This window comes from Lygodium microphyllum, chromosome 30 (assembly GCF_053477565.2).
Source record: "Lygodium microphyllum isolate KBCC chromosome 30, Lygodium_microphyllum_v1.1.10, whole genome shotgun sequence".
NCBI classification, from domain to species: Eukaryota; Viridiplantae; Streptophyta; class Polypodiopsida; order Schizaeales; family Lygodiaceae; genus Lygodium; species Lygodium microphyllum.
In genome coordinates, this window is record NC_141164.1 from 60,228,003 (window position 1) to 60,250,984 (window position 22,982).

General features: G+C 43.2%; 1 protein-coding gene across 8 annotated transcripts in view; it reads left to right on the forward strand.

The window, feature by feature from the left end:
- Nucleotides 1–22,982, forward strand: part of LOC148009902 (DNA-directed RNA polymerase V subunit 1-like) — a 222,927-nt gene that overhangs the window by 52,662 nt on the left and 147,283 nt on the right. The window lies entirely within an intron of this gene.

Here is a 22,982-nt window from a genome sequence, read left to right on the forward strand (position 1 = left end):
TGTTGCTGTCTCTGATAGAATATTGCAATGGGAACCAGGTGGTTGACTGGTCTTTGCATTGTTGATGCCACTACCTGTTCAAGATGTTGTGTGAGTTTTAATGTTTGGTTCCAAGCACACTATGAAAAGGTGCATATAGATCACGATGAAGTGTTGGGGGTCTTTCAAATGAACAACAAAGTACTAAGCCTTCTTGATATCTAAAGGGCATCTACGTAGTATCTTTTATGGCTCCTCCTTAGCGCTGGCTCATTTGATCACTAGTTTACTGGTTGTACTTTGCAGCTCTCTCTTTCAGGGTTGCATTCCATTTACGTACAGTACCACACTGTACAATTGTACTGTACAGTACCATACATGTTCTGTGCATTCAAATTGTAGTTTAAAAAAATAATCGTTTTAAAGTGGTTATTGGCACTTTTTCTGAAAAATTTGAGTGTTTTTTTTTTTTTTTTGGTTATAGCTTCAAACTTGTAAGTTGTCTCTTCTTTCACAAAGTTCAAACTTCCTAAGTTCTTGTCTTGACTCTTCTCCCTTACCTCAGCCCTTATAAAAGGGTAGCACCCCCTCTCATCTCATCACACAAATCAACCTCCATCTTCTTCATTCTCCCTCTCTTCAGCTCAAGCCTCTGACCTTACTTTCTCTCCCTCTCTTCCTCTTCCTCTCCCTCACCTTCTCTCTCTCCTCTCCCTGTCTCTGTCCCTCTTCCTCTCTCTCTCTCTCTCTCTCTCTCCCTCTCCCTCTCTCTCACTTTCAAGTTTCATCCATACATACTAGACCCTCTCTTTTTTTTTTTTTCGTAAAAGGTAATTGTATTAATTACGAAAAAAATACAAGATTACTTGATTACAAGATACTTGATGACACTAAGCCATCAGGTGAAGAAGTTCTCTCTCTCTCTTTCGCTCTCTTTTTGATTACAAGAGACACGAGGGCCATAGGCCAACGTGTGGGAAATCCCCGTAATAATGCACTAAAAAAGTTACACCAATCATGGCAACGACCCAGAGGCAAATGCCATATGCCAAGGATGCAAATCCTCCCGAGGGAGCAAGTCGGAGTGTCGGATAAGATCTAGCTGCCAATGCAAGAGCCCTTTAAGCCTGGCAATATGGCGCGGTACATTAGAGGCCGAATCAAAGAGAAAAGCATTGCGTGTGGTCCAAATGTGCCAGCATCCCCAGTATCTGAAAAAGTGAAATAAGATCTTCATATGCAACTGTGGCGGTGTGGGGTACTTCGGGCGCACAAAAACCCAGTCGAAAGGAGTTAGTGAGGACCCCACCACAGTGCGCCAAATGTGCGACAAGAGTGACCAGATATTCTTGGCGAGCGGGCAAGAAAGAAAACGATGTCGGGCCGATTCCGCCGTTGTGATACAGAAGAAACAATTGCCATTCGAGATGCGACGCTTGGCAAGGGCCGAGGCCCATTAAACAATGCAGAAATTCAGCTTGTGGCTGATCTGAATATTCAGCAAGATGCTGAACTTGAGGTTCATCAAGAGCATGTACGTAATCAAGAGGCTAAACAAATGCCTAGATGGTACTTACAAACTTTAAAAGATAGTCATTTGGATGCTCCTCTTGTTGGTCACACTAGAAGACAAGCACGTTTGCATGATCATGGTAATACAATGGAGTTTGTTATGGCAGTACACATACTTGATGCTAAGAAGCCTAATTCTTTTGAGGATGCACAACAGAGTGTGCATTGGATGGCAACAATGCAAGCTGAATTTAATTCTATCATGAAGAATGAAACATGGGATTTGGTTACATGGTGTGTTGCAAAGAAAGCCATTTGTACTAAATAGGTCTATAAGCTGAAAAGAAACACGGACTGATCCGTTGATAAGTACAAAGCTAGGCTTGTGGCAAAAGGCTATGCACAAAAAAAAGGCATTGATTATGAGGAGATGTTTGATCTTGCATTCCATATGACCACCGTTAGGTGTATGGTTATTTTGGTTGCCCATTATGGTTGGATTGTGCACCAACTTAATATTAAAACTGCATTTTTATATGGGAAACTTTAGGAAGAAGTGTATGTTCAACAACCCATGGGTTTGGCAATTGAAGGATTCGAACACTTGGTATGTAAGCTGAAAAAGTCTTTGTATGGTTTGAAGCAAGGTCCACAAGCTTGGTTTGGCAATTGAAGGATCCGAACACTTAGTATGTAAGCTGAAAAAGGCTTTGTATGGTTTGAAGCAAGCTCTACAAGTTTGGTTTGCAAAAATTGATGTCTTTTTACTTAGCCAAGGGCTCACAACAACCCATCAGAGTCTACTCTTTATGTATGCAAAGAGGGGGGGGGGGGATCCTTGCTGGTCATTTGCCTTTATGTGGATGATCTTCTGCTCATAGGGACACATGCTGATTAGATATCAACATTCAAGAAAAATTTGCGCAAACTTTTGAAATGTTAGATTTGGGGCCTTTGCATTACTATTTGGACATTCAGTTTATTCATGATACTAGAGACATTGGATTGTCACAGTCCAGATATATTGGTAAACTCCTTGAGAGATTTGGCTTCTAGGATTGCAAGCCAGTTAGCACACTGATGGAGGCTGGACTCAAGCTGTCTTTGTATGATGACAATGATCTTTTTGATTTTCATACATATGCTCCAGCAGTTGGATGTCTCATTTATTTACATAATACAAGGCCAGATATTCAGTTTGCAATTTCAGCCTTGAGTAGATATATGTATAGCCTTGACTAGATATATGTATAGCCCATGCATGTCACATTGGCAAGTTGTGAAGCATGTTTTTTTGTTACTTGCAGGGTACTAGTTGTAACCAGCCTTCCTTTCGTGGATGGGTGGTAAATCCTTGATTACAACTTAATTATAGCAGCAAACAATTAGTGCAAAACTGAAAATGCAAATTTACCTACTGATCTTGGACAATGCACACCCGATTGGCCCCAAAATTAGCGCCCCTTTCGGTATTTCTTTAGCTTTATTGAAGAAGAAGTTGATTTACAATGGGATTCTTCCAATCCCTTTCGGTATTCCAACTCCCCTTGCTGTTCAAAATCACCAGCAAGTCTTTAACTTGATTTGCCCCTCTTGATTCAGGCAATCAATTGGCCTTCACCCGCTTTGATGGAGATGGAAAATGCCCCAAATTCAATTATTTGCTGGTCCCTTCACTTGAATAGGCTAAAAACTGAGGGGAGAGTGCGCAATGGAGTGCGAGATCAAGGCGTAAGGTGCAGAGCCGAGTTGAGAGTTAAAGGGAGTGAATGCAGAGATAGGCGTACCAGTTCATGATGATACACAAAGAATAAAAGAATGTATTTATATGTTAGGGTACAAGGTTCAATAAGGGTGTGTTCACGCGTGTAAGACTATTTACACGGAGACGAAGGGACTTTATACCCAACAACCTCCCACTTAAAGGCCCGAAGTGGTACCTTTAAGCTAACCAACTCCCACTAAACGAATGCAATGCTCATGTTGAGCCTTTGCAAGACACTTAGTGAGAACATCTGTAGAGTTATCTTGGGTTTTGATCTTAGTTAGTGTGACAAGACCATCATCCAAGGCCTGTTGTATAAAGTGATACCAAATATCTATGTGTTTGGTACGTGTATGGAACATGGCATTCTTAGCCAGACATACTGCAGTTTGGCTATCACAACCAAGCATTGGAGTACGTGAAGAAAAACCAAAATCCTTGACCAAATGGCCAAGCCAAATAGTTTCCTTAGAAGCTTCTGTGGCTGAAATATATTCAGTCTCTGTAGTACTCAGTGCCACAATTTTTTGCAATCTTGAACATCAAGAGATAGCTCCTCCAGCCAAAGTAAAAACATAACCACTGGTAGATTCTCTAGTGTCAAGATCTCCTGCCATGTTTGAATCACGAAATCGTTGCAACTCTAGTGTATCCTTTCCATAGTATATACACTTTTCTTGTGTACCTTTCAAGTATCTGAAGATTACATTTCACTGCTTCCTAATGTGGTTTGCCAGGGTTAGACATAAATTTGTTGACAACTCCCACTGCATGAGCAATGTCAGGGCGAGTTGCAACCATGGCATACATCAAAGATCCACAAGCTGATGCATAAGGTATACCCTTCATGGTACTAGCAACTGCATCTTCGTTAGGGTAATCAACTTCGCTAAGCTTTGTATGTGGTGGTAAAGGCACACCAAGAGGCTTAGCATATTAGCCATATTAAACTTGTCAAGTACTTTGTTGATGTACTTGTTCTGTGTGTGAGAGAGGACAGGATTGAAGCTCAGCATAGAAAACTAGTAGACAGTAGAGAGTGAAGCACGACACCCAATGCAATAGACTGAAAGAGTGTAAAGTGAAAGTACAAGGTACAACCCTTAAACCTTAGGGTTGTAGGGGGGTGTTCACACCTGAACACGGTAAGTGCCCGTTAGTGTGTGTCATAAGCACATGCGAAATAATACCATAAGTTTGGGGGAAAAAACGTCTCCTATCGAGAGTAAAAAGTGCCCCAGTGTTCTACTGATCACCGACACTCCTATGTGAGTGTAGGCGTAAGTGAGGCATGAGTGAAATACCCAACAAACCCCCCTGGAGTGAAGAGTGATCAAGAGTACAAGGATCATCTGCCACCAAAGGAGATCAAACTTAAAGCATGGCGAAATGCTTTAAATTTTTCACGAGGAAGAGCATTGGTGAAGATGTCTGCCACATTACTGGTGGTAGGACAATAGACAAGGCTGATATCACATGCATGTAGCTTCTCTCTGACAAAGTGATAATGTATCTCAATGTGTTTTGTGCGTGTATGAAACACTGGGTTCCGTGCCATTGCAATGGCACTCTGACTGTCAGTGAACAAAGGAGCAGGCTTCGTAACAAATACATCTAGATCAGCTAGCAAGCATCTAATCCATACGCATTCAACTGTGGTAGTGAAAGCTGCCTTGTATTCAGCTTTACATGACAATGTGGCAATAGTGGACTGTTTCTTGCTAAGTCAAGATATGCAAGACGAGCCAAGAAAGAAACAATTGCCACTAGTGGAGTAACGTGAATCATAATCATCAGCCCAATCAGAATCACTGTAAGCATGTAACTGTGGTGGTCCCCCCTTTGCATAAAGCAATCCAAGAGATCTAGTACCCTGCAAGTAACGGAAGACACGCTTAATAGCTTGCCAATATGACATGCATGGCTGATGCATATATATGCTCAGTGCTGAAACTGCAAACTATATGTCTGGCCTAGTGTTGCATAAGTAAATAAGACATCCAACTGCTAGAGTATATGTGTGTATATCAAACAAATCACTGTCATCAAGTAATGACAGTTTAAGTCTAGGTTCCATTGGTGTACAAACTGGCTTGCAATCCTATAAGCCAAACTTCTCAAGAAGTTTACTAATGTATCTTGACTGTGATAACCCAATACCTCTAGCATCATGTATGAATTGAATGCCCAAGTAATAATGCAAAGACGCCAAGCTTGACATGTCAAAAGTTTGCTGCAAATTTTGTTTAAATGTTGAAATCTGATAAGCTTGTGTCCTTGTAAGCAAGAGATCATTAACATAAAAACAAATGATCAGCATGGATCCCCCCTCTTTACATACGTAAAGGGTAGACTCAGATGAGCTGTTTATGAACCCTTGGCTAAGCAAGAAAGCATCTATCTTTGCATGCGAAGCTCTAGGAGTTTGTTTCAAACCATACAAAGCTTTTTTCAGCTTGCAGACTAAGTGTTCCAAGCTCTCAACTGCAAAACCAATGGGTTGTTGTACATATACTTCCTCAGAAAGTTCCCCATGTAAAAATGCAGTTTTAATATCCAATTGATGCAGAGTCCATCCATAATGAGCAGCCAAAGCAACCATAGACTTGATGGTTGTCATACGGGAAGTAGGAGCAAATGTCTCCTCATAGTCAATGCCTTTTTTCTGTGCATAGCCTTTAGCTACAAGATCCATTTGCATTCTGTTTCAGCTTGTAGACCCATTTTGTTCCAATGGCTTTCTTCCCAAATGGCAAAGACACCAAATCCCATGTTTGATTCTTAGTGTTAGAATCCAATTCAGCTTTCATTGCTGCCATCCAATGCACACTTTGTTGTTCATCCTCAAAACATTCAGGCTCCTCATCATCAAGGGTGCTTGCTGCCATAACGAACTCCATGGTATGTGTAGTATCATGCATACGAGCTTGCCTTCTAGTACGACCGGCCATGGGTGCATCTAGATGACTATCTTTCATAGTTTATAAATACCATCTAGGCATTTGTCTTGCCTCCTGACTGTGCATAAGCTCTTGCTGAATTTCAGTTTCAGCACTTTGCTGAATATTCAGATCGGCCAATGGCTGATTTTCTGCATTTTCCAAAGGAGTAGTTGGTTGAACATTGAGTTCACTTGTTGAAACTCCAGCTGAATCACCAAATTTAATGGGCAACAGCCCTTCAAATACATCACGGGCAGCCTGATATGTGTCTAAACCAGCCAGGGAAAATTCTGATTTTTCATGAAATAGTACATTCTTATTGACAAACACCTTTTTAGAAACAAGATCATAGAGTCTGTAGCCTTTGCTGTCACTGCTATATCCCACAAAAGTGCATTTAACAGCCTTGTTATCCAACTTTTTCCTGAGTACCTTTGGAATATGTGCATATGCAAGGCACCCGAAGGTACGAAAGTGTCCAAGAGAAGGTTTTTGGCTGTTCCAAGCCTCAGAAGGTGTAATTTTCTTCAAAGCTTTGGTGGGGCATCTGTTCAAAACATGGCAAGCACACATGACTGCTTCCATCCAAAAACTATGAGGCAAGCTCTTTGCCTTCAGCATACATCTGGCCATCTCCATGAGTAACCGATTTTTTATCTTTGCAACCCCATTCTGCTGTGGAGTATAAGTAGTAGTGTACTGATGGACAATGCCCTTTTGCTTCAAAAAGGAATTCAGCATAGAGGACATGTCTTCCCTCCCTTGGTCCGAAGAAAGAGTCTTAATTTTACAACCAGACTGGTTTTCGACAAGTGCAATAAAAGCCAAGAATGCATAATACACTTGTGACATTTTGACCAAAGAGTAGATCTAGCAAAATTGAGTAAAGTCGTTAATAAAAGTCACAAAATAGTAACTTCCTCCCAATGACTTTGTCTGCATAGGCCCACATACATTTGAATGCACTAATTGCAATCTGGCTATTGCTCTAAAAGCAACATCACGGGGAAACGAAAAACGATGCATTTTCCCCAAAATACATCCTTCGTACAAGTTCTCAGGAGGCCTCTCGAGTAGAGGTAATCCATCTAGCATCTGTGTACGCTGTAAGAGCATCAAGTTGCCAAAGTTCACATGCCCCATCCTAGCATGCCATAACTCTGCCTGTATCATAGTAGGAGTAAGAGTGGATGTCAAATACGTTGACTGATCAACGTAAAGAGCATCCAACTTGTATAACCCATGACATAAAGTGCCTATCAAGACCAAAATCATGTGTTCTTTGTCTCTCACCATGCATCTGTCATCATCAAATGTGACCTGCAATCCACAACGTGCTAAATAAGAAATAGAGAGAAAATTCTTCTTCGTACCTGGCACGAACAAAGCATCATGTAGACGAAGAGTAGAGCCATCAATGGCTGTGAGCACAATCTCCACAATACCTCTAACAGGGTATGATGTATTGTTGGCACACTGTATAGACTTGGCAATTGGAGTTGCATGAATAGATGCAAATAAATCTCTGCGAGATGTAATATGCCTAGAAGCACCACTGTCAAAAAACCAAGTGCCTGAATTCTTAGTAGAGCTAAATGCTCGATCTGCCCAAGAGGTGTCATAACTGCGTGTGTAAAAACAGTAGTCCCTGTCTGCAACAAAGGACGCGGACTCAGTAGCAGTGGAAGGAGCATCAGAAACAGACATTCCTGACTCCTTGTTCTTCTCTTTGGCAATGCACTTTTTGCACTCAGTGATGTAGTGGCTTGGCTTCTTGCATTAATGGCATTTGTCCTTTTTGGCTTGCGTGCCCCCTTGTTTTTTGTTTGCCTATGATGTGCCAGAAGTCTCAGAACTGACTAACTGAAGAAAAGTGATTGGTTGCGCGGCAATCCTCATGGTGAGGTTTAAGGCCGTATGAAAAGCCAAGTACGAAGGAGGTAATGAGTTCAAAGTGGTAGATATCATCTGTGCATTCGAATAGCACTCATTGACATTCATGAGTTGCTCTCACAAGTCTTGAATTTTGTTCAAGTGATCCTGAATAGAATCACCTTCATTTGTCTTCAATGTCTCTAGCTTTTTCTTTAAGAAAGAGATGCGAGTTTCATTCTTGCCTGTAAACATCTCCTCCGAAGTTAGCCAAGCTTCTCGTGAAGAAGCTGTTGAATGAATGTGGGGGATGATTGACCGCTGAACTACCAATGCAATCAACGACAAAGCCTGTGTATCCTGTGTATCCCATGCTTTTTGAGCTGCTGTTCTTTGGAGAAGTGGCTCAAGTGGAGTAGGCTGAGGTGCCTGTGGTGCACGTCCTCTTCGAGGAGGAGTAGCTGGGGCACAACTCTAGGGCGAGCTTCTTCTCCGTTGATATAATCCCAAAGATTTTTGGCCACAAGTACATTCTTCATCATGAAGGGCCAAAGTGAATAGTTATTTCCATCCAATCTGTCCTCCTTGGATACGTAGGTGAAAACATCTTCTCCTTGATTTTCTAGGATTTTCAATTACCAAATAAAGATGCAAAAGAGCAATGTAGAAGCAAGACCGCATTGGAAATCTGAAAATTTTCAGAAATTGCAGGAAATAACTTTCTGCAATTAGTGTACAGAGGTGGACTCTGTCAAAATTGTCTGTTATGCACGTAGTCCAACGTGCAATCAGCAAAATCGCCAAAATTTCTTGCCTCGGATTTGTCAAAACAATCTTTCAGTGACTATAGCTGCAATGCGTATGCCAGTGTACCCAGAAAACATAAAAGGCCCAAAATTTTTTTATGAATGTGTCTAGAAATTACATTCAATGTGTCTGAGACATGTTTCTTGAATTTTGTGTCTGTGCCGTGGAAACCCTTGCTTTTAGAAATTGCAACTAGGATTTTTTTTTTTGGGAAAAACAATTTACCAAAAAACGGGATGACTAGCGCAGAGACGTGAGGCGTGGGTTGATTGGTGGCACTTCAAACGGGCTATCTCGTTCCTCACGACGCATTTGGCGGGTCAGACGTGTGGTGAGCTGCGGGTCAGGTAGGTGATGTGGGGACTGTTGGGCGAGCTGGACGTCGGAGGTTGGAGCTGGCGGGTGTCAAATGTTCGGCGGGCGAAGCGACTGAAGGCGTAGGGTAGGAGCAGAGGTGGGTGAAGCGATTGACGGCGCAAGGCAGGGGTAGTGGCGCTGGCGAGGAGCTTCCTGGCGGATTGGTGAGCTACAGGACGGTGGCGCTTGGTGAGGAGCTCCATGGTGGGCAAAGTTATACCTGAGTACAACTGAGCTTAGCAGAGCAGAGCAATGCTCTGATACCAAATGTGAGAGAGGACAGGATCGAAGCTCAGCACAGAAAACCAGTAGACAGTAGAGAGTGAAGCATGACACCCAATGTGATAGACTGAAAGAGTGTAAACTGAAAGTACAAGTTACAACCCTTAAACCTTAGGGTTGTAGGGGGGTGTTCACACGCGAACACAGTAGGTGCCCGTAAGTGTGTGTCATAAGCACATACAAAATAATACCATAAGTTTGGGGGAAAAAACCTCTCCTACCGAGAGTAAAAAGTGCCAAAGTGTCGTATTGATCACCGACACTCCTATGTGAGCATAGGCGTAAGTGAGGCATGAGTGAAATACCCAACACTATGAGAGAAACCAGAAATGCTGCCCTTTGTCTCTTTTAATGCGCATGCCCAAAATGTGTTCAGCTGCCCCCAAATCTTTCATGGAGAAGGCTGAAATCAGCTGCCTTTCAAGAGCATTCAAAGTACTCTTATGCTGTTCTGCAATCAGCATGTCATCCATATATAAAACTAGCACAATAAGGCTTCCATCATCAGCCTTTTTGGTGTATTAGTAGTGACCTGCATGACTGTGTTTAAATCCATGGCTGAGCATAAGGGTATCAAATTTTTTGTACCATTGTCTAGGGGCTTGTTTCAGCCCAAATAAGCTGCGTTTCAGCTTACAAACCAAATGCTCTTTTCTTGGAATAACAAATCCTTTTGGCTACTTCATGTACAACTCTTCATCCAAGTCACCATGAAGAAAAGCAGTCTTCACATCCATGTGATCCAACTCTAAATCCAAGGATGCAGTGAGAGCAAACAAAACACAGAGCATAGTCATCTTCACCACTGGTGAAAAGACTTCTTGGAAGTCTATGCCTTCCTTATGTGGATAGCCCTTAGCAATGAGCCGTGCCTTGTACTTGGGCTTCCCATCAATACATTTCACTTCGTAAACCCATTTATTAGGAGTAGCTTTCCTATCCTTGGGCAAAGGTACAAGCTCCCATGTGTTATTTGCATATAGAGACTTCATCTCTTCTTGTATAGCAAGCTCCCACTTTCTCTTGTTTTCACATGACTGTGCCTCTTTAAATGTCAGAGGCTCACCCTGATTAGTTAGCAAAATGTAATCCAAAGATGGCTGAAACCTCTCTGGCTGCCTTCTGCCACGTGTAGACCTTTTTATCCAATGATCTGTATTATTGGGCAGTGGGCTTGCATCCTGAGGAATGTGCACACCATCATCAGGTGGTTGATTTTCAGCATTTTCTTGTTGCTGTAATCTGTTTTCAGCATGTTCTTCTTGCTGTCCTATTTCATCCTGTGCATCTATTTGCTGTCCATGACCTTGTGGCTGTAGCACAATAGGTTGCTGCTCATTTTCAGCATCAAAAGGGACAGAATTTTCAGCTAATGGCTGCTGAATGGTTGGCTGTTTATGTTGAAATTTGACCTTCTTTTTGTCAAGATCACCATGTATAGCGTTTTTCAACAACTTTGCCTCATTAAATACTACGTCGCGGCTGCGTACTATCTTCTTGCCCTGAGGAAGCCAAACTCTATAACCCATCTCTCCCTCATCTCCATATCCCATGAAGATGCCCTTGATGGATTTAATGTGTAGTTTGGTCCTTTGTTCTACAGGTACATGAACAAAGGCATCACAACCAAAGACACGCAAATGGTCATATGAAGCAAGTTTGCCAAACCAAACTGTTGGGCTAAAATATGCATTACTTGCAGATTAGCCTCTTAAACAATACCAAAACACACTAAAAAATGCTCTTTTAGAGTAAAACCCTAAAACGGGAAGCGGTTCGAGAGAGTTCTGTGGAAACCCTAAAATGAGTAGCAGTTCGATTTCATCCACTTCATCTTCTTTCATTCCTTATGGTTCTTGGCACCATCCAAAGATCGACATGAGGCTCCTCTTCCTTCTTTGGCATCTACATCCAGGTTGAGAGGGGGTTCCTATCCTTCTTGGTATTCTACAGGTTTCAGCAATTTGTCTCTGACATTGGCTTTTCCCTCCTGTTGTACCTTACTCTTTGCATTGCATGATTTCATAATCTTTGTACTAGGGCACTTGGGCAAGTGAACAATTTTCCCATGAGGGACACTGTCCAAGTGGCACCTGTTGCATGAGCATTGTTCAGCATGCAATATACTTTGCATCTCATTGTGCAGAGCACCACTTGAGCAGATCCTAAGCTGTTTCCTCTGGCGGCGGCAGATGTCACCACACCACCATCCTCCTTCATCACCTATTTTTCCTTGTTATCAACACCCTGAGTGGATGGGTTTGCTTGTTCTGTTTTGTGATGTGTTGGGTGTACCCTCCCTACTCCTGTCTTCTGGGTCACTATTACTCAATCGGCCGCATCCCATAAAATTTACCTCACTTATTTAAAAAAAAAAAAGTTCAATGTGGTTCCATCCGTCTTTGTAGTGCTTGGTAGACCATTGGGCAGCCGACGTGCATCCTTTGTCCGATGACTGGTCTCTCTGGGGTGACTACTTGGATCCCCTTGGTAAGATAACCATCGCCTTTGTAGTCTTGGTAGGCCACTGGGCAACCGACGTGCGCCCTTTGTCTGATACCCTGGCTGCTTTGGGGTGGGATACCTTGGGGTAAATAAACATCACAATGGTGGCCTAACCTTTCGGCTCAGTTTTGGGCCTGAGAGGCGGTGTTGAGCTAAAACATGCATTGCCTGCTGATTAGCCTCTCAAATGGCCCCAAAACACACTAAAAAATGCTCTTTTAGAGTAAAACCCTAAAACGGGGAGTAGTTCGAGAGTTTAGTGGAAACCCTAAAATGGGGATCAGTTTGAGGGAGTTCAGTGGAAACCCTAATTTTTGGGGCGCCCTTCCATATCTATAAATAAACAGGCTGCCCCCATTCAGATTCATCCTTTCTATGCAAGTTTCTCACTCCACGTGCAGATTTCAGCCATCAGTCTCCTCCCATGTGGTTGTCCAGCCCTCAAGACTGCTGCCACTCCATCCGTGTTTGCTCCTGCTGTTGGTGCTTTCATCCATGCTAACGTGAGCTGTTGGCAATATTATCATCTGTTCCGATCTGATCATCCAGTCATCGCCAGTCACATCCGACATTGTTTTAGCTTGCTGTTTATAGCAGACTGTGCGCAGTTTTCAGCCTCCGATCGGCAATGCACTGCTGCATTTAGTAGTTTCCAGCATCCAAACTGCTGGGTTTTGGTGACCGGCCTGCTCCCATTCCCTATTTAGCACTCCTACACTCAGACTGGTGGTCACAGACTTGGGATTTGTCTTCGGTGCACGTCACACTCCGACATTGCTCTGCCCTTGAGCACACTGTATACTCTTACATTCATTTACAGTATTCATTCACTTCAGAGTTGTATTCTCTCTCTCCCCTCTTCTGTTTGTGTTTGAGTTTCTATGTTTGAGTTTTGAGTTTTGTGTTTAGCGTTTGAGTTTTGCCCTTTGTGTCTGTGTTTGTCTCTTTGTGTTTTTGTCGTGGTTGTACACTCTGTGTGTCCTCAGTGCAAACCCTAGCAAATTTCTTCATACAAATCTCTTCAAGAATGCCATTTTCCAATGCACGATTGGGAGAGTGATTGCATACATGAGCTGCAGTTTTAGGAGCCTCTCCCCAAAACTGTTGTGGGAGATTAGCTGTGGACAGTATGCATCTAACTCTCACACAAAGTGTGCGGTTAAATCTTTCAACCACGCCATTTGATACAGGATAATAAGGGGTTGCCAACTCCCTCTTAATGCCATGCATCTCACAAAACTTGTTAAATTCATTTGAGACATACTCACCCCCATTATCTATTCTTATGGCTTTCAACTTAAGCCCTTTTTGTGTGGTAACAAAAGCATGAAACTTTTTAAAAGCATCTAGCACTTCCTTTTTGCTTTTAAGTACATACACCCATGACTTTCTACTGAAACCATCAATGAAAGTAACAAAGTAATATGCACCTCCATATGAATTAACAGGCATAGTGCACACATCTGAGTGTACTAAGTCAAGAGCATTAGACTTCTTAATGACAATAGAGTAATAAGGAGACTTCTTAATGACAATAGAGCAATCGTTATAAAATTCGAGACCAAATCCTTTTACATCAAATCTCCCTAAAGAGGAGAGAACATAAAGGCCTTTTTGGCTCATATGACCAAGTCTTTTGTGCCAAAGCTCCATCTGTGAATGGATTTCTGCCACAGCCAAGAACTTGCCAGGTAATGCTCAGAATGCAAGTAATATAAAGTCCCTCTTTTGCTGTCTTTAACAATGAGCATAGAGCCCTTATGGACCTTCGAAGATCCACTACCAAAGGTCGTAAAGTATCCTTTAGCATCAAGGCACCCAACTGATAGTAGACTTCTCTTTATGCCAGGTACAAATTTGACATCCTGTAAAATCAGCTCTTGGCCAATTTCAAGAGCTAAGTGAAGGGTGCCAACACCCTCTATCTCACATGCATAGTTATTACGCAAGTAAACCTTGCCTAGGCAATCTGCAATGTATTCAGAAAATGATTCTAAAGAGGGAGTAACATGAAAAGAGGCATCACTGTCCACTATCCATGATTGTGACAGCCCATCATGAGTCGAAAGTAAGGCATCAATTACCTCTTTTTTGATGATTTGCATATCAACTGCTACTGCTATAATGTTTGGCTCATTACATGAGGCTACAACAAGTATCTCTTCAGTGTCAGAAAGCTCTTCAATCACCACACTAGTTGTAACATTTGCGTTTGCAACTTCTTTTGAGGAAGAGCTGTCATCATCTTTCTTTTTCTTACCTTGCTATTTTTTTCTTTCTTGCTCTTTCTTGAAGTATCGTCAATCGGGCTTTTTATGCCCTTTACGCCCACATTGATAGCATGTGATATCTTGCTGTTTACCCTTGCTTTTGCTTCTGCTTTTCCTTTTACTGGCTGCATTACCCCTCTTTTCAGACCTGCCTCTCACATGGTAAGCTGAGCCACTACTTTCACCACTAGACTTTCTTCTGATTTCTTGATTAAGGATTGAACCTCTTACACCATCAAAAGTCAAAGCAGGATTGTTGCTAAGTGACACAACCAAAGATTCGCAGCTGTCAGGCAAAGTCATCGATGAGAAAATAGCTTTCAATTTATCATCGAAAGCCGCCAAACCAGAGTCTTGCACAACTGACTCAGAACCCCTGTGAAAGCACTCAAATGCTCAGATGTTGGCTTAGACTCATCCAACTCCATGTGTACAAGTTTACGCATAAGATGCACTTGATTCACAAGAGTTGTATTTTCACAAGTGTCTTTAAGCTTTTTCCATATAGCATAACCTGTATCAAGAGGCTTGATGTCTTTAAGTACATCATCAGACATTGCCATCTTAATGTATGCAATGGCCTTCTTATTAAGTCTAGCCCAATTCACATCTGTCATAGCTGTAGGCTTAATCTCCAAGAGAGCATCTTCATAGTCCTTGAGAAACAAAATGCCTTGCATCCTATCCTTCCACAAGTTAAAGCCAATGCCATCAAACCTCTTGATTTCAAATAGGGATTTAGTGTCACTGCTGCTAGAAGCATTTGCAGCCATTTTTCAGCAATAAACCAGAAATTCAATGCTGCGATTTATGATAGCAAAAATGAGCTGAATATTCAATTGATTTCAACCCAATTTTTCAGCAAATAATACAATATTCGGTCCAAGTATATCTGCAGCAGTAGAATGAATGACTTTCAGCAGTATGACTGCAATTTCAGCATACATTAAATGCATACATCAATGCCAGGTAACTCCCACTTCAGCAATATCACCAAAAATACATTTGCACCAATTCTAGATTTGCAAATGATCACTAAGATTGGTGCAACATGAATAATTAGCAATACATAAACTCAATGGGAGCTGTCCAACATGTGTACTGCATACGTATGTGCTTGTATCACCTTCTGATACCCAAAACACCAAGAAATCTCTGCAATTTCTCCAAAATCGCACAAGCGGGATATAAAAATGCTCAAATCACTCTGCTTATAACCACAAGATTGCTTCAACAATATTTTCAAAGTGCATTTCACGCATTAACTTTGCCAAAATCCAGAGATTTCAACAAAAGCCCCAAACTTTCACTGACTGATTTGCCCCGATTGCATTAGGGTAAAGGGGCCAATAGAGTGCCATCTAAAAATCCTCCATTATAATTTTTTTTTCTAAGTGAGTTGCATAAATGTGTTTTAATGGTCAAACTACTTACATTATATAGAGCTCAAAGAAAAAATATTGGGATATTTTGATTTTTCAATCAAGTAGCCTTAGTTACAAACGAAAGGTTCATAAAAGAGGGACAGTAAGAGGCCAATAGAGTGACACTCGAGGATGCATTGCTTTAAGGATTTACAAAATCTAAAATATAAAAATTTTTACATGGTTCAATTGTTTGACTTAAGTTAAGCTCATGTGTAATTTTAAAAAATCCATATTATATTGTTAAGTGACTAAAAAACCACATCTTTCTTGTAAAATTGTCACTCAATTGGGGTGGGGTGTGTTTTCCTTTTGGAGGGTGCTACTTTATATGCCCCTTTATCTTAATACATGTTCTCGAAAGCATAAAATGGGCAAAATTAGCAAAATTTCACAACATCTTGCAAAAGCCCCAAATTTCTCAGGTCCAATTGTGCACCAATGTTGGCCAATCTAACTCAACTGAACAAAATTTCACCAATACAGCTAAATCTCCAAATTTTATGGGTCCAATGTGGAGAAATTTCACTCAAATGAGCAAAATTTCAATAAGTTTGGCAAACTTTGCAATTCAAACGTGCACGATGTTTGCAATTTCTAATGCAGATGCCTCAATTTTGCATGAGCAGCACTCGATTTGAAAAGCCCCAGTTTTTTGGGCATAAATATGCACAAATGTGAATTTCGTGCTTATGCGTGCAAAACCCCGTCAGGCCAAGGGGAAATTCAAGGAGAATTTTGAAGTGAAAAAAAAAGAATTTGTGGTCTTTAAAAAAAATGATGTGGCACAGGTCCGTTGACCTGGCAGTCATGTCCTGTCCTTCGGCCTGTTAGATACACAAGTTGCGCCTATTTAGAGTCACGCAGGTTGCGCCCGTGGGTTGGCCCGTCAGTCATGCAGGTTGCAGGTTGCGCATGTCGGCAGACACGTGTTGCCTGCTGCCGTCCAGTCGCCTGTCGACTGTGACAAAGCTGTCGACCAATAGTCTTGTCCAATCACGTCCAGTCCTTCGCTTGCGCTGGTTGTCAACTGCTCACTTGATCGAGAGCACCACAATGCTCGTCTCCTTGGTTTGTGCTCTCATATTAATTTGTAGGGGAGAGTGTGCAATGGAGTGCTAGATCAAGGCGTGAGGTGCAGAGCTGAGCTGAGAGTTAGAGGGAGTGAATGCAGAGATAGGTGTACTAGTTCGTGATGGTACACAAAGAATAAAAGAATGTATTTATATGTTAGGGTACCAGGTACAATAAGGATGTGTTCACACTCGTAAGACCATTTACACGGAGATGTAGGGACTTTACACCCAACAGAAACAACTTCAGGCCTGTTGAATGCAAGTCTTGGAGCTTCCAATTTTTGGAACGCTTCCCGAGGCTGCTGCTAAATCCTAATTTTCAACAGGGTTTGCAGCAGAGAAATTTGAAATTTCTCAGCCTTCAAGGGTCCAAATACTCAGATCTTTGGAGCAAAGCTGTGAAATGGCTGGGAGATGAGAGGAAAAGCTGTAGAGAGAGATAATTCAGAGTTTTGTCGTGAAGAATGACTGAAAATCAGTCAAATGCAGTTGCTGCCTTGCCACTACAGCTTGTAGATGCAAATAACTGAAGAAAATTAGTCATTTACTGCTGCTGCCCTGTCTCAATAGTCTGTAGATCCTGTCACCTGCTGTTGATTGGTTTTCTCCTGGCCTTGGCTGTCTCAAAAGGTCCTCCAATGGCTGCAAATCAGACTATCAGCATCTCCTCTCTCTCTCTTGCAGGCTGAATGCACTAAAAATGCCTCTCTCAAGCCTCTAAAGACGTTTTTCAGGCTTGCGTGGGCATTTTTGACAAGTGGCAGCCTTCCCAAATGGTTTTTCCAACATTATCCATAATTAAATATTATTTTTCAGTCTTTAAATACTGAAAATTAATCTAATAATTATTTCGGTGCCCTAAAAAAAATCTAACTGGCCAATAGTTAAATTGGCTAGGTAACTTTCATTCTTGAGTGTCTTTGCGCCATCTTTGACCATCAAATTGGCATTTGGTACTATTAAAGGCCACTTCTCTAGTGTCACCAGCTGACACTCATGGCCAAATGAATGACCTAGGCCAACAATTGGCACCTGATACCTCCAAGTATGTGTGCAACATAACTTATAGCAATGTTTATCTTTGACATCCCGTGATTTCCTTGAGTCCCGGGCTCGTAAATATACTTTAATCCCAATTGCACCTCACATTTGCAACATTTACTTAATTATGTAATTGAAAATTAATCCACATGTTAAGTAAGGTTTCACAAATACATGTCTGTCAGAGTGCAGCGGTGCGGAAGCGTAGGACTGAGAGAGAGAGAACGCAAAGAGAGAAGGGAGAGAAAGAGACAGTGGACAATGAAGATCTGCTGTATATAGAATGCTGAATACAAAGATATACACGGGCGCAGTGTGCTGGATTGCGTGTCTCCACCTCGACGATGCGACCTGCTGTCCATCTCGAAGTCTGCTGCAGTCTGCATTGTCTGCTGTCTGAAATCTGTGAACAGAGACAGAAAACTTCCTCCTTCAAATCACCATTCAGGAAGGCCGACTTCACATCCAACTGATAAACAGGCCATCTCCTATGGCCAGCCAAAGCAAGAACAGCTCTAATGGTTGCCATACGAGCTATGGGGGCAAAGGTGTCATGACAGTCAATCCCTGGGCGTTGGGCAAAACCCTTAGCAACAAGGCGAGCCTTGTGCTTATCCAAAGTACCATCACTGAGATATTTGGTCTTGAAGACCCACTTGACTCCAATCACCTTCTTCTTCGAGGGGCGTGGCACAAGTGACCAAGTGCCATTCCTCTCAATAGCCTCCAACTCAGCTTCCATAGCTTTCTTCCATGGGGCGGACTGTAAAGCCTCGTTTATGGAGGTGGGCTCTCGGGCCTGCATAACACGGGACATCAAATAATAATTGGAGCAAACAAGCTCCGAAGAATGCACCTGGTGCCTCCGTGACCGCCGCGGACCATCCTGCGGTCCCCACTCCTCAGGAACCCCCTCGATCCCTGAATCACGGAGTGTGTCACGGGCCCAGCGAGGAGGAGGCCGAACCTCCCCTCGTCGTTCTCCATCAGCAGAAGACTCTGGAATATCCACCGGGGGTAACTCCTCAGAAGGGTCCGGTGGAACAGTAGACTCTGTGTCAGAAACAGAATCATAATCAAAAGGCACGCGCTCCAGTGGAACTGTAGAAGGAGCCCAACTCTCCCCTGGATCTCCAAGAACGGGATGCTCTTCACCCGTTGAAGTAGCCGGAACCTCCACAAACCGCATATCACGGCTAGTATATACATCCCGCTTGACGGGATCATACAGTCGGTAGCCTTGGGACTGGAAGCTGTAGCCAACAAATATTTGTTTTCGGGAAGCCGCTTCAAATTTATCACGGTGAGCCTTGGGAATGTGAACATAGGCATCACACCCAAAGACTCGAAAGTAAGAAACATTTGGCTTCGTCCCAAAATAAGCCTCAAATGGAGTCATCCCTTCCACGGCCGAAGTAGGGGATCGATTAAGGATGTGGACTGCAGTAGCCACAGCCTCGGCCCACAGAACTTGAGGGGTCTGTCGGTGCTCCATCATGGTGCGCGCCATCTCGATCACACTGCGGTTCTTCCGTTCTAGAATACCATTTTCTTGAGGAGTATTGGTATTGGCAAACTCCTGGTGAATTCCTCTATCTGCACAAAACCGAGCAAATTCATTAGACACAAATTCACCTCCCTTGTCGGATCGCAAGGTCTTCAACTTCCGGCCTGATCAGTTCTCCTCAAAGAGAAGCCAATCCTTGAAGTGCGAGAAAGCTTCTGACTTTAGTGCCAAAAAATAGGCCCATGTCATCCTGCTGTAGTCATCCACGATCAGCATGAAGTACGAGCTCCCACGCAGGGACTCATTCCTCATAGGGCCACATAGATCCATAGATACTAGCTCCATCGGTGAAGTAGACCGCCGCGAAGCTGTGTGGGGAATGGCATCCCTATGCTGCTTTCCCCGTATGCAGGAGACACATGGCTGCTGGCTCACCACTATATCCGGCAACCCTCGAACAAGCTGTCCACGTGACGCCCTCCGAAGATAGTCATTGTTCAGGTGACCAAACCGAGCATGCCATAACTCAGACTGTGACTGTGAGGTAAGAAGTTTGTAAATGCCGTTCTCCTCATATCCAGATGATAGAACCTTCCTCGATTCACGATCAAGGACTCGCACAGTAGAACTGTCAAACTCCACTAAAAGACCAAGGGAGCAAATCTTATGAACTGAAAGGAGATGGTACCCTAATCCTGGTACATGCAAAACCTCTAAGGTATGGGTGCCACCTCGTCCATCCGGAATAAGGTGCATCTTACCCCGACCTGCAACAGAAACTGAAGAGCTGTCTCCAATGAGAACCTGCCCACGCGAAGGTTGTAGTTGGGCAACACCATCTGATGAAGGAGTCATGTGCCGTGAGGCACCACTATCAACAATCCACTCTCGAGCTTGGGGAGCCGTCATCGCAGCATCAGAAGCATTCGGTGAAGCGTCCTCAATGACAACCAAATGTAGAAAGGCAGCTGATGAGGGTGCAGCCACCGCTCCAGAATCCTTGGTATCCTTCTTCTTGGTGTCCTTCGTGTCTTTGTCAGGGGAATCCTTCTTCCAATGGCCAGTCTTTCCACAAATATGATATGTGGAGTCTTTGTCCTTGTCCTTCTCCGTGTCCTTCTTGGACTTGTTATCCCCCTTCTTCTTCTTTTGGTCCTCCCCTTCTTCTGAGAGGCTTGACTTGTCAACGCCTCTGACTTGGAAGCATTCTGTCCCTTTAACTGTTCCTCTTGGTCCAAGACCATAGGAACCAACTCTCCCCAGCGAAGAGTAGACTCTCGCCCTGAAGCAATAAGGGCAGAGTAAAATGTACCGAATCGTGGCGGCAACTGGGACAATAGTGTGATCGCCATGTCTTCGGAGGAAATCGGCTTCCCCGCATTCTGAACCTGCATCTGTAGCTGCCTTAGCTTGTTAATGTGTTCCCTTAGCGAAGAAGACTTATTGACGGACAAGGTCCGCATCTGTACCTCCAAAGAAACCCTCTTCATCAGGGTCATCCGATTGTACATTTGATCAAGCTCCAGCCATATCTCACGAGCCACCGTCAAGTGCTCGATGTGAGCCATCACGGCTGTAGTGCATGATAGAAAGAGAAAGGATCGAATCTTGGCATTCAGTTTGTCCCAATGAGACTGGGCCTTGGCCAACTCCGCACGAGCATCGGAAGAGAGTTTGGACTCATCTCTTACCGAAGGCCGGTCAATATCCTCCTGTACCAACTCCGCCAAATCATAGGACTCAAGGATGGCCAACATCATAACGCGCCAAATGCGGTAGTTGTCGCCGTCGAGCTTCTGATCTGTAGGAAGAGCCGGTAAGACAGGCACCTTCCGGTCCATAATCGCCTGGAACTCCAAGTCCATCTCTGTAGACATCTTCAACTGCAATGCCTACTCAAACGCAAAAGCAGCCCCCTCTGACTGGGTAAACTCAGCCTGCTAAGGCTCTTCCGCGTCACGAAGCTTCTTCACCTGCCGGAGGCGATGAAAAAGCAAAACCTGTACTCCTTTCCTGTGCGCCCACACTCGTTTCAGCCTTGTTCCAAGGCGCAGCCCTCCTGTCTGCCCTTAAACGCAAAAAACGCAAATTTGTGTCGCGATGGAAACTCCCCTTCAGGTTGATTCTGCGCTCAGTCAGCCCTCAAACACTGCTCTGATACCATGTCAGAGTGCAGCGGTGCGGAAGCGTAGGACTGAGAGAGAGAGAACGCAGAGAGAGAAGGGAGAGAAAGAGACAGTGGACAATGAAGATCTGCTGTATATAGAATGCTGAATACAAAGATATACACGGGCGCAGTGTGCTGGACTGCGTGTCTCCACCTCGACGATGCGACCTGCTGTCCACCTCGAAGTCTGCTGCAGACTGCACTGTCTGCTGTCTGAAATCTGTGAACAGAGACAGAAAACTGCACGGCACCGGTCTGTAATCTGCGACAGAGAAGAGTGGCCAGACTGCTGGAAAAGTCGACTATAAATAGTCGAAAACTGCCACGAACTGGGGCGCCAGAAAATAGGGCGCAGCCTGGAATAAGTCGGCTGCATTAAATGCAGCCGACTGGGCTGCAGACAGTCGGACTGCCACGTGGCAGTCCGACTGCACAGTCCGACTGTGCAGGCTATGATCACTGATCTCTAACAATGTCCTCATGACACACATTCTCCTTGTGTGTGTCATCATGGTCCCATCCTAGTGCATCTCCTTCTCCTCCATCTTTTTCTACTCCACTTTTTTCTCGTCCTTGACCTCCACCTCTTCTCTTTCTCTTCTTTCTCCTTCTCCTCCATGCTCTCCTCTTGCACCTATTGCGGATACTCTGCCTCCTTTTTTGCCTTGGTCTCCAGCTTCGCAAGTGACTAACGTCTCATCATAAGGATTCCTTTCAAGAATTGCACCTATGAATGGTAGTTTTTACTTTTACTTACATTAGGCATTATCCATATGTTATAGCCTATATATTGTGATTTGTAAATCATGAATGCTACTTTATAAATGAGTAGGCAAAATGCATGCTTTTTTGTTAGGCTTTAGATTTTTGGCTCTAGGATGTAGGTGGAATGTAGATTTTCATTTTATGGATGTATTTCTTCTTGTAATTGATTATTATATACTAAATTTAATCTATAAGTAAGGTATATTTTTTCAAAACCTTGAATGCTCGAGGTGGGCAATGAAACGAAGCGTGAGAAGAAACCTTAAAACCTTGAAATACAAAACGTGATGAAACATTTTTGGTGACTATCCTTCCAAAGCGTCTACCATGTCAAAGTCGCCCCTTACTTCTCAATGATAGACATGTTTTAGGAACTACCTAAGGGTAGTTCAAAACTGTCTCTTGTTTCACTAACCGTTTGGGGCATAAACGATCAGTAGCCCAATAAGTGTGTTCATCACTCTTAGAGAGAACTATACACTTGTCCTTGAAACCACAATACTCCAATCTTGTATTGATTAGGTCCAGTGCTTCTCAAAACGTTTGCAAACACCAATCTATATCTTTGACTCCCACAACCGTTACCTAGAAAGTGTGGCTCTATTTTGGCAATAACTTTTGGCAACTTGGGACATCCTCTCTATGATGCGGTGGTGCTTTTGTAACATGTGAAAATCTATTGATTTTCCCACCAATGGTTTGAGTAAGTTT